Source organism: Syngnathus typhle, linkage group LG16 (genome assembly GCF_033458585.1).
Source record: "Syngnathus typhle isolate RoL2023-S1 ecotype Sweden linkage group LG16, RoL_Styp_1.0, whole genome shotgun sequence".
Lineage (NCBI taxonomy): Eukaryota > Metazoa > Chordata > Actinopteri > Syngnathiformes > Syngnathidae > Syngnathus > Syngnathus typhle.
Genome location: NC_083753.1, coordinates 3922763 through 3930056, shown reverse-complemented (window position 1 = coordinate 3930056; position 7294 = coordinate 3922763). Strand labels below are relative to the sequence as shown.

The window sequence follows — 7294 nt, the reverse complement described above, 5'->3', positions numbered from 1 at the left end:
AAGTGCACCTCGGAAAAGTTGGTGTCGAATCAATAGACTTTCGGACAGTGTCCTCTCTGCATCCATTGCAGCTTGGTCATCCTGGATAAGGGACCTTCCCATCTGTGGTCTCTTCTCAAGGTTTCTCCTTTCCCCTAGCTGGAGTTTTGAGTTTTTCCTTGCCCTTTTGGGAGTTTAAGATCAGGGGATGTTTGAGAATATTTGCCATTTTTCACATGTCCTGAGGGTTGTTAGTCACCTAAATGTTGAACAGAGGGTGTGATTTACCGAAGTCAAATTGCTTGTTTGGCACGCTCAAACATGGCGAATAAAAACTCTTGAATCTCTTGAATCTCAATTTAAAACGGTGTATATGTAAATAAATGATTTGTGCACTGATAACTATACAATATTAGATGTTAAATAAATAAATGAACAAATAGATAATAATGTTTTCTTTCCTTTGTTGGTCAAACAATATTGTCTTGAATTCAAACTTGTCACCAAAGCACCCATTTTACCCCACCTTGTAAGTGCGCACTTCGCGTCATTTCGCCATTGTTTTCTGACAACAATACGCTGCCGCACAATGGACCCAACTATTTACCAACAAATTATTGCCTACAAAACAAAACAAGAATACCCAAATGGTATTACGAAGAAGGAGAAGTACGTATTGAGCAGAAAAGCTTCTTTTTACGACGTTGAGGGTAAGATACACAACGTACATAAATCAAGCAAATTAGATCCAGAGACGCACCCAACGTCGCAACGTCAGTGTTGTGTGCTCACCTTATACCTTTATTAGGTAATGCACTCTGAATTTAATCAGGATCCGAACCGATGTCTTTAATCACTTTTATTCATGGAACAGAGGGCCATCAACTTGCCGCTCTGTCTGCATGTTCATTTCCTGAAAGTCACTCCACCACTACTTCATCACGTAGGCCCACAGTACAATATCAGTACATGACATCCCCCCTTTCCTTAGAAATAAACTGTACCATCACATACTAATATTGACCATGTAATTTACATCATCATCTTTTGCTAACCGAACATTGTATTGTCTAACTTTTCTTATGTAACCCATAAACATTTTTTTCTTTTAAACAGTGAACAATATATTCAGACACAACCCTTTACTTTTACTTTGTCACAAAATCTTTGAACTTTGCTGGTATCTTTTTGACTCTCTGGGGCCTCATTTCAGGTTCCTGAGCTTCCTCTTGTGGTGTCTGGTTGTAACTGTCCACATTTCTGCTCAGTACATTTTCCTCCCCTTCAGTAAAAGTCTCCGGTGTGTCATGTCCTTCAGCATTCTCATAAGATTGGTATTTCTTCACGTGAGCGGTATTCCGGTGGTAGCGAGCTCCAGTTGGGGATTCAATTACCACTTGACTTCCAGTTTTACTCACGACTCTATGTGGGGTTGGCTTGAATGGTGTTGTGAATTTGTCCTGTTTGTCCTGTTGTACCAGTACTGTGTCTCCAATGTCCACATTTGAGTACTGGGCTCCTCGTCGTTCATCAGCATAAAGCTTTGCTTTCCCTTTTTGTTCAGCATCCCTGTCACGAACATCTAGAGCCGTTGTTTTGGACTCAGAGAGGTCAGGCAACTTTCCTCTCATTTTCCTTTCGAAAAGAAGTTCAGCTGGACTTTTCCCTGTCGTGGTGTGTTCAATGCTCCTGTAAATAGTTACATATTTTCTCAGTTCACGTTTCCAGTCCAGCCCTTCTGCCTGTGCAATCCTGATTCTCTTCATCAGTGATGTATTTTGACGTTCCACTTCTCCATTGGCTTGTGCCCATTTTGGTGTTGTTCTCACATGTTTGATTCCATTTGTTTCACAGTATTCCCTGAACAAGTCAGATTTGAACTGTGGTCCATTGTCCGATTTGATCGTCACTGGTAGTCCATGCCTACTGAAAATGTCCTCAATACAGTCAATAACTTTGTCCGTAGTTGTAGACGTCATTATTTCATACTCATAGTAGCGACTGTAATAATCTACTAAAACAAATATAGACTGATTGTTTGGTAGTGGTCCTAACAGATCTACAGCCACGTCTTGCCATGGTCGATCTGGTAAGATTGTGTTCCTCAAAGGCTCAGGTGGATCTGGTCTGGCCACTATTTGACATCCATGACAAGCTTTACAGTATTTTTCCGCTGCCTTATCCATGCCAGGCCACCACACTTTTGTTCTGAGATGTTGTTTTGTCCCTACAATTCCTAAGTGTCCTTCATGAGCTAATGCAAGTGCTTTTGCTCTGAGTTTTTCTGGCAAAACTATGCGGCTTCCACGTAACACAATGTATCCAATCACACAGAGTTCATTTACAATGGGTGCATATTGTTTACATTTTTCGAAGCGTCCAATTTCAATTGCATTTCGCACCTCCGTCAGCTCTGGATCTACAGCAGAGGCTTCTTCTACCTCTCGTGTGGTAAGCGCCTTTGGTGTTGCATTAACTGCAATGAATCTCACATACTCTTCAGATTCATGTTCATGTATTCCCTTTGTCCCTGTGTCTGACAACAACCTAGATAAAGAATCAGCAATATTTTGTTTTCCTGCGATGTGCACCACCCGAAAGTCATAAGGTTGAAGTCTGAGGACCCATCGCTCTATACGAGCACATGGTTTGGATCTTTTACTGCACATATGTCAGTCAAGGCCCGCGGGCCACATCCGGCCCGCGGGGAGGTTTTTTACGGCCCCTGGGATGATCTTGATTTATTATTAGAACCGGCCCGCAGACCGCAGCAAGCCGGCAGCCCGCAGATCTTTTACACGCACCAATACTACATTTCCCACAATGCAACGGTGACGCACCGAGCAGTAGGCTGCTTCATTTCAATATTTATTGGCACAGCAGTCGTCAGCATCACAGTAAAATTAACTTTCAGATACCCATCAAAAATGGCAAAACGGAAGGTGGACACTGAGAACCGGGGGTTTCAAACAAGGTGGGAGTCGGAGTATATGTTCACGGAGGTAGCTGGAAAACCTGTGTGTCTTCTGTGTGGAGAAAGTGTGGCGGTACTGAAAGAGTATAATCTGAGACGACATTATGAAACGAAACACGCGGACAAAAACAAGAATATGGACATGGAACAAAGGCTACAAAAGGCAGAGGAATTAAAACGAGGCCTCAAATCTCGACAGGCTCTGTTCAAAAAAGCCAAATCACAAGGCCAGGCTGCTGTCAAGGCCAGTTTTATTTTGGCAGAAGAGATCGCTAAATCAGCCCGGCCATTTACGGAGGGGGATTTCATCAAAAACTGCATGATTAAAGTTTGTGACGAAGTTTGCCCAGAAAAAAGGCAACTCTTTTTAAATGCGAGTCTGAGCAGAAACACCATTGCCGAGAGAGTAGACCAGTTGTCCATCAATCTAAAAGAGCAGCTTGTGAAAAAGGGAAAAGATTTCATTGCATATTCCTTGGCCGTGGATGAGAGCACCGACATTTCTGACATTGCCCAGTTGTCAATTTTCATCCGCGGAGTGGACTCCAGCCTAAGCGTGACAGAGGAGTTTTTGGCTTTACGTCCTATGCATGGCACAACTACGGGGCATGATTTGTATGAAGAGGTGTCAAGATGTGTAAATGAGATGGAGCTGCCTTGGGAAAAACTCGTGGGTTTGACAACCGACGGAGCACCTGCGATGTGTGGACACAGGAGCGGACTGGTGGCGAAGATACGGGAAAAGATGCAAGAGGAAAACGCGACAGGTGAGCTGACAGCTTATCATTGTATCATACACCAGGAAGCGTTGTGCGGTAAAGCCTTGAAAATGGAGCATGTAATGAGCATCATCATGCGCACAGTTAACTTTATCAGAGCCAAAGGTTTGAATCACCGCCAGTTCAAGGCATTTCTGACGGAGTTAGAAACGGAGCATGGTGATTTGCCTTATCACACAGAGGTGCGATGGCTAAGCCAGGGAAAGGTGCTTCAAAGATGTTTCGAGCTTTGTGAGGAGATTTGTCTGTTCTTGGACAGCAAAGGGAAAGACACAACACAACTCCGAGACGAAATGTTTCTGTGTGAAATGGCTTTTCTGTGTGACATTACGAGTCATCTGAATGCAATGAACTTGCAGCTGCAGGGTCGGGATCGTGTCATCTCTGATATGTACAGTACAGTGAAGGCATTTAAAACCAAACTGACTCTGTGGGAGACGCAGATGCGGAAAGAAAATTAGAGCCACTTTCCCACCTGCCAGACCATGAAAGAGAAGCTCTCTACCAGTGCGTTCCCGAGCGCACAGTTGGCTGATAAAATAGGTATGCTTGCCGCTGACTTTCGACGCCGATTTGCTGACTTTGAAGCACAAAAAAGCAGGTTGGAACTGCTCGGTAACCCATTTGCTGTTGACGTGGAAAGCTCACCACCAAACCTCCAAATGGAGTTGATTGACCTCCAATGCAATGATGCACTGAGGGCAAAATATGCGGCAGTGGGTGCTGCGGAGTTCGCCCGTTTCCTCCCCGACACAATGCCCCAGCTGCGCATCCAGGCTGCTCAAACGTTGTCTATGTTTGGCAGCACATACCTGTGTGAACAACTGTTTTCTTTGATGAACCTGAACAAAACATCACACAGAAGTCGACTTACTGCTGAACACCTCCACTCAATTCTGAGGATTTCCTCAGCTCAGAGCCTTACCCCGAACATTGATGAACTTGTGGAAAAGATGGGACACCACCAAGTATCACCCTCAACCTCAAACAAGTGAACATTACTGTGCAATCACATATTTAGAGTTTTTACTCAGTTCAAGTTTAAAAGTTAAAGTTTAATATTTGTTTTCACTGCATGTTACTTCTCCTTAAACAAAGTGTTGTTTTTGATTAATAGATTTTTGCACTTTATTTTATTGTATTTCAATCCAATTATATTTTAAAAATATTTCAGTTGAGTGGATGATAGAAAATTGCTATTATTGTTTTTTTCTTTGAAGTAAATTTAGCCCACTTTTGCTAAAATAGAAAATATAGGCTACTGATGGTGCCTTGAATACCGGTTTCTTTCATTTAATGTTCATGTTATGGGGATTTTTATATAAAGGAAATTTGTCTTTTGTGTCTGTTGAAAATTAAAGATTACTGACAGAGCCATAAGAAAATATTGCTTTATTTATCTGATCATATTGGAATATATTTGTTAGGTTTTCAGTAGGTTCAATTAGGTTCACTAGACTATATGCGTCATTTAAAAATTTTTCAATGAACATTCGAACAGTCCGGCCCTCGGCTTGTAGCTAAATTTTTTATTTGGCCCTCCGTCCATTTGACTTTGACACCCCTGTTTTACTGTATATGACTTCTAATGGCTTGTGGTCTGTGATTAAGTCAAACCTACGTCCGTACACATATGGATGTAGCCTTTCGCATGCCCAAACTAATGCTAGGGCCTCCCTTTCTGTTTGTGAGTATCTGCGTTCACAATCTGTCAGACTACGACTAACGTAGCACACTGGTACCTCCTCAGAATCTTGTTTTTGTACAAGCACTGCGCCTAACCCTACAGGACTTGCATCTGCGATTATTCTGGTAGGAGCTTCTTTGTCAAAATAAGCTAAAGTACCTGCCCTGGCTAGTTCAGTCTTTAAAGTCTGAAATGCTCGTTTTTGTTCTGGTCCAAACACAAATGTAGTCTCTTTCCTGGTCAATCTCCTCAGTGGTTCAGAGAGCGTTGCAAACTGGGGTATAAATCTACTGCTGAATCCTTCCAGTCCTAGGAAACTTCTCACTTCAGCTGCTGTTTTTGGTTCTCTGGCATCCTTAACAGCTCTCACTCTCTCCTCAGTTGGTCCAATGCCTTTCTGGGTCAACAATATGCCCATGAAAACAAGTCTGTCCATGTTAAATTGGCATTTTTCTACATTCAGTGTTAATCCGCATTCTGAAAGTCTTTTCATGACCGCGTGCAGGCGCTTGTCATGTGTCACCTGGTTTGGAGCGTGTATGATCACGTCATCTGAGATGTTCTCCACACCCTCGATGCCTGCTAGTGCATTGGCTATCTCGTGCTGGTATTGCTCACTAGCGGACGAGACTCCAAATATCAGTCTTTTGTACCTGTAAACACCATTATGCACAGCAAACGTTGTTATTTCTCTGGACTCTGGGGTTAGCTCTAACTGATGGTAGCCCCATTTGAGATCAAGCTTACTGAATATTGCAGAACCATTCAGACCTTGCAGTATTTCATCCACGGTAGGGATGGGGTATCTCTCCCTCACAATAGCCTCATTAGCTTTTCTCATGTCTAAACACATCCTAATGTCTTTGTCATGTTTCTTTGGGAGAATCACTACCGGATTTACCCAGGGAGTAGGACCTTCAACCTTCTCCACAATGTCCATGTCCATCAGTTCCTTGATTTTCTTCTCAACTGCATCCCGCAAATGATAGGGTATCCGTCTCAGTGGTTGAGCGACTGGTTTCACATTTGGGTCTATGTACAGTGAGATTCGTTTGGTGTTTAATTTACCTACTCCTTTGAACACGTTTGAATACTGTTGTTGCAGAATACTTTTAACACCTGTGATTGCTGCAACATTTTCCCCTATTTTTAGTACTCCAAGCTTAATAGCTGTCATTTTACCAAGGAGTGGTTCACCATTACCTCTAATCACAATGAATTCAGCTTCTTTAGTCTTGTCACCTATCTCGATTACACATTTGAAAGCACCTTTGACAGATAGTGTCTGGGTTGAGGAATATGCATACATATTTCTCTGCTCTTTGGGCACATATGATTCACATTTTATGTTTTCAGCTTTTAGCTTCTCCGAAACATTTTCTCCCATGACATTACTCGTTGCCCCAGAATCTACTAACATTTTTAACTCAACTCCCCCTACACAAATTATTAGTCTTTCAGGCATTCCACAGTCTTTCACCATAAATGCATAGTCATTGTGCACAGTCTCTACAGCATTAACGTTTTGCTTCTTTTGTCCTTTGGTACGACACATTTTTGAGAAATGGTCCTTACCGTTGCATTTATGACATGTTTGTCCACGTGCTGGGCATTTGGGATCCTTACCCATGTGGTCAGTGTAGCCACACCTGTAGCACTGCTTCTCTGCTTTATTGTCATCACAATTCTTCCATTTACCTTTTGGCCTTGTGAACTTTCCTTTTTTCGTTGTGATACGGCTGATCGTGTCCCCCTCTTTCTTGATACTTGTCAGGTCTAAATACCATCAGACATTTATTTACACGCTGGAAACAAAGAGGAGAAGACAACGAGTATTCTTTTGCTCGCGAGGAGAATTAGGTAGAAGGCCCAGTT

At 42.5% G+C, this 7294-nt stretch overlaps 1 protein-coding gene across 4 annotated transcripts in view; it reads left to right on the top strand.

Annotated features, from left to right (window-relative positions):
- The window catches only part of LOC133169427 (uncharacterized), a 28086-nt gene that overhangs the window by 837 nt on the left and 19955 nt on the right, over window positions 1-7294 (top strand). The window lies entirely within an intron of this gene.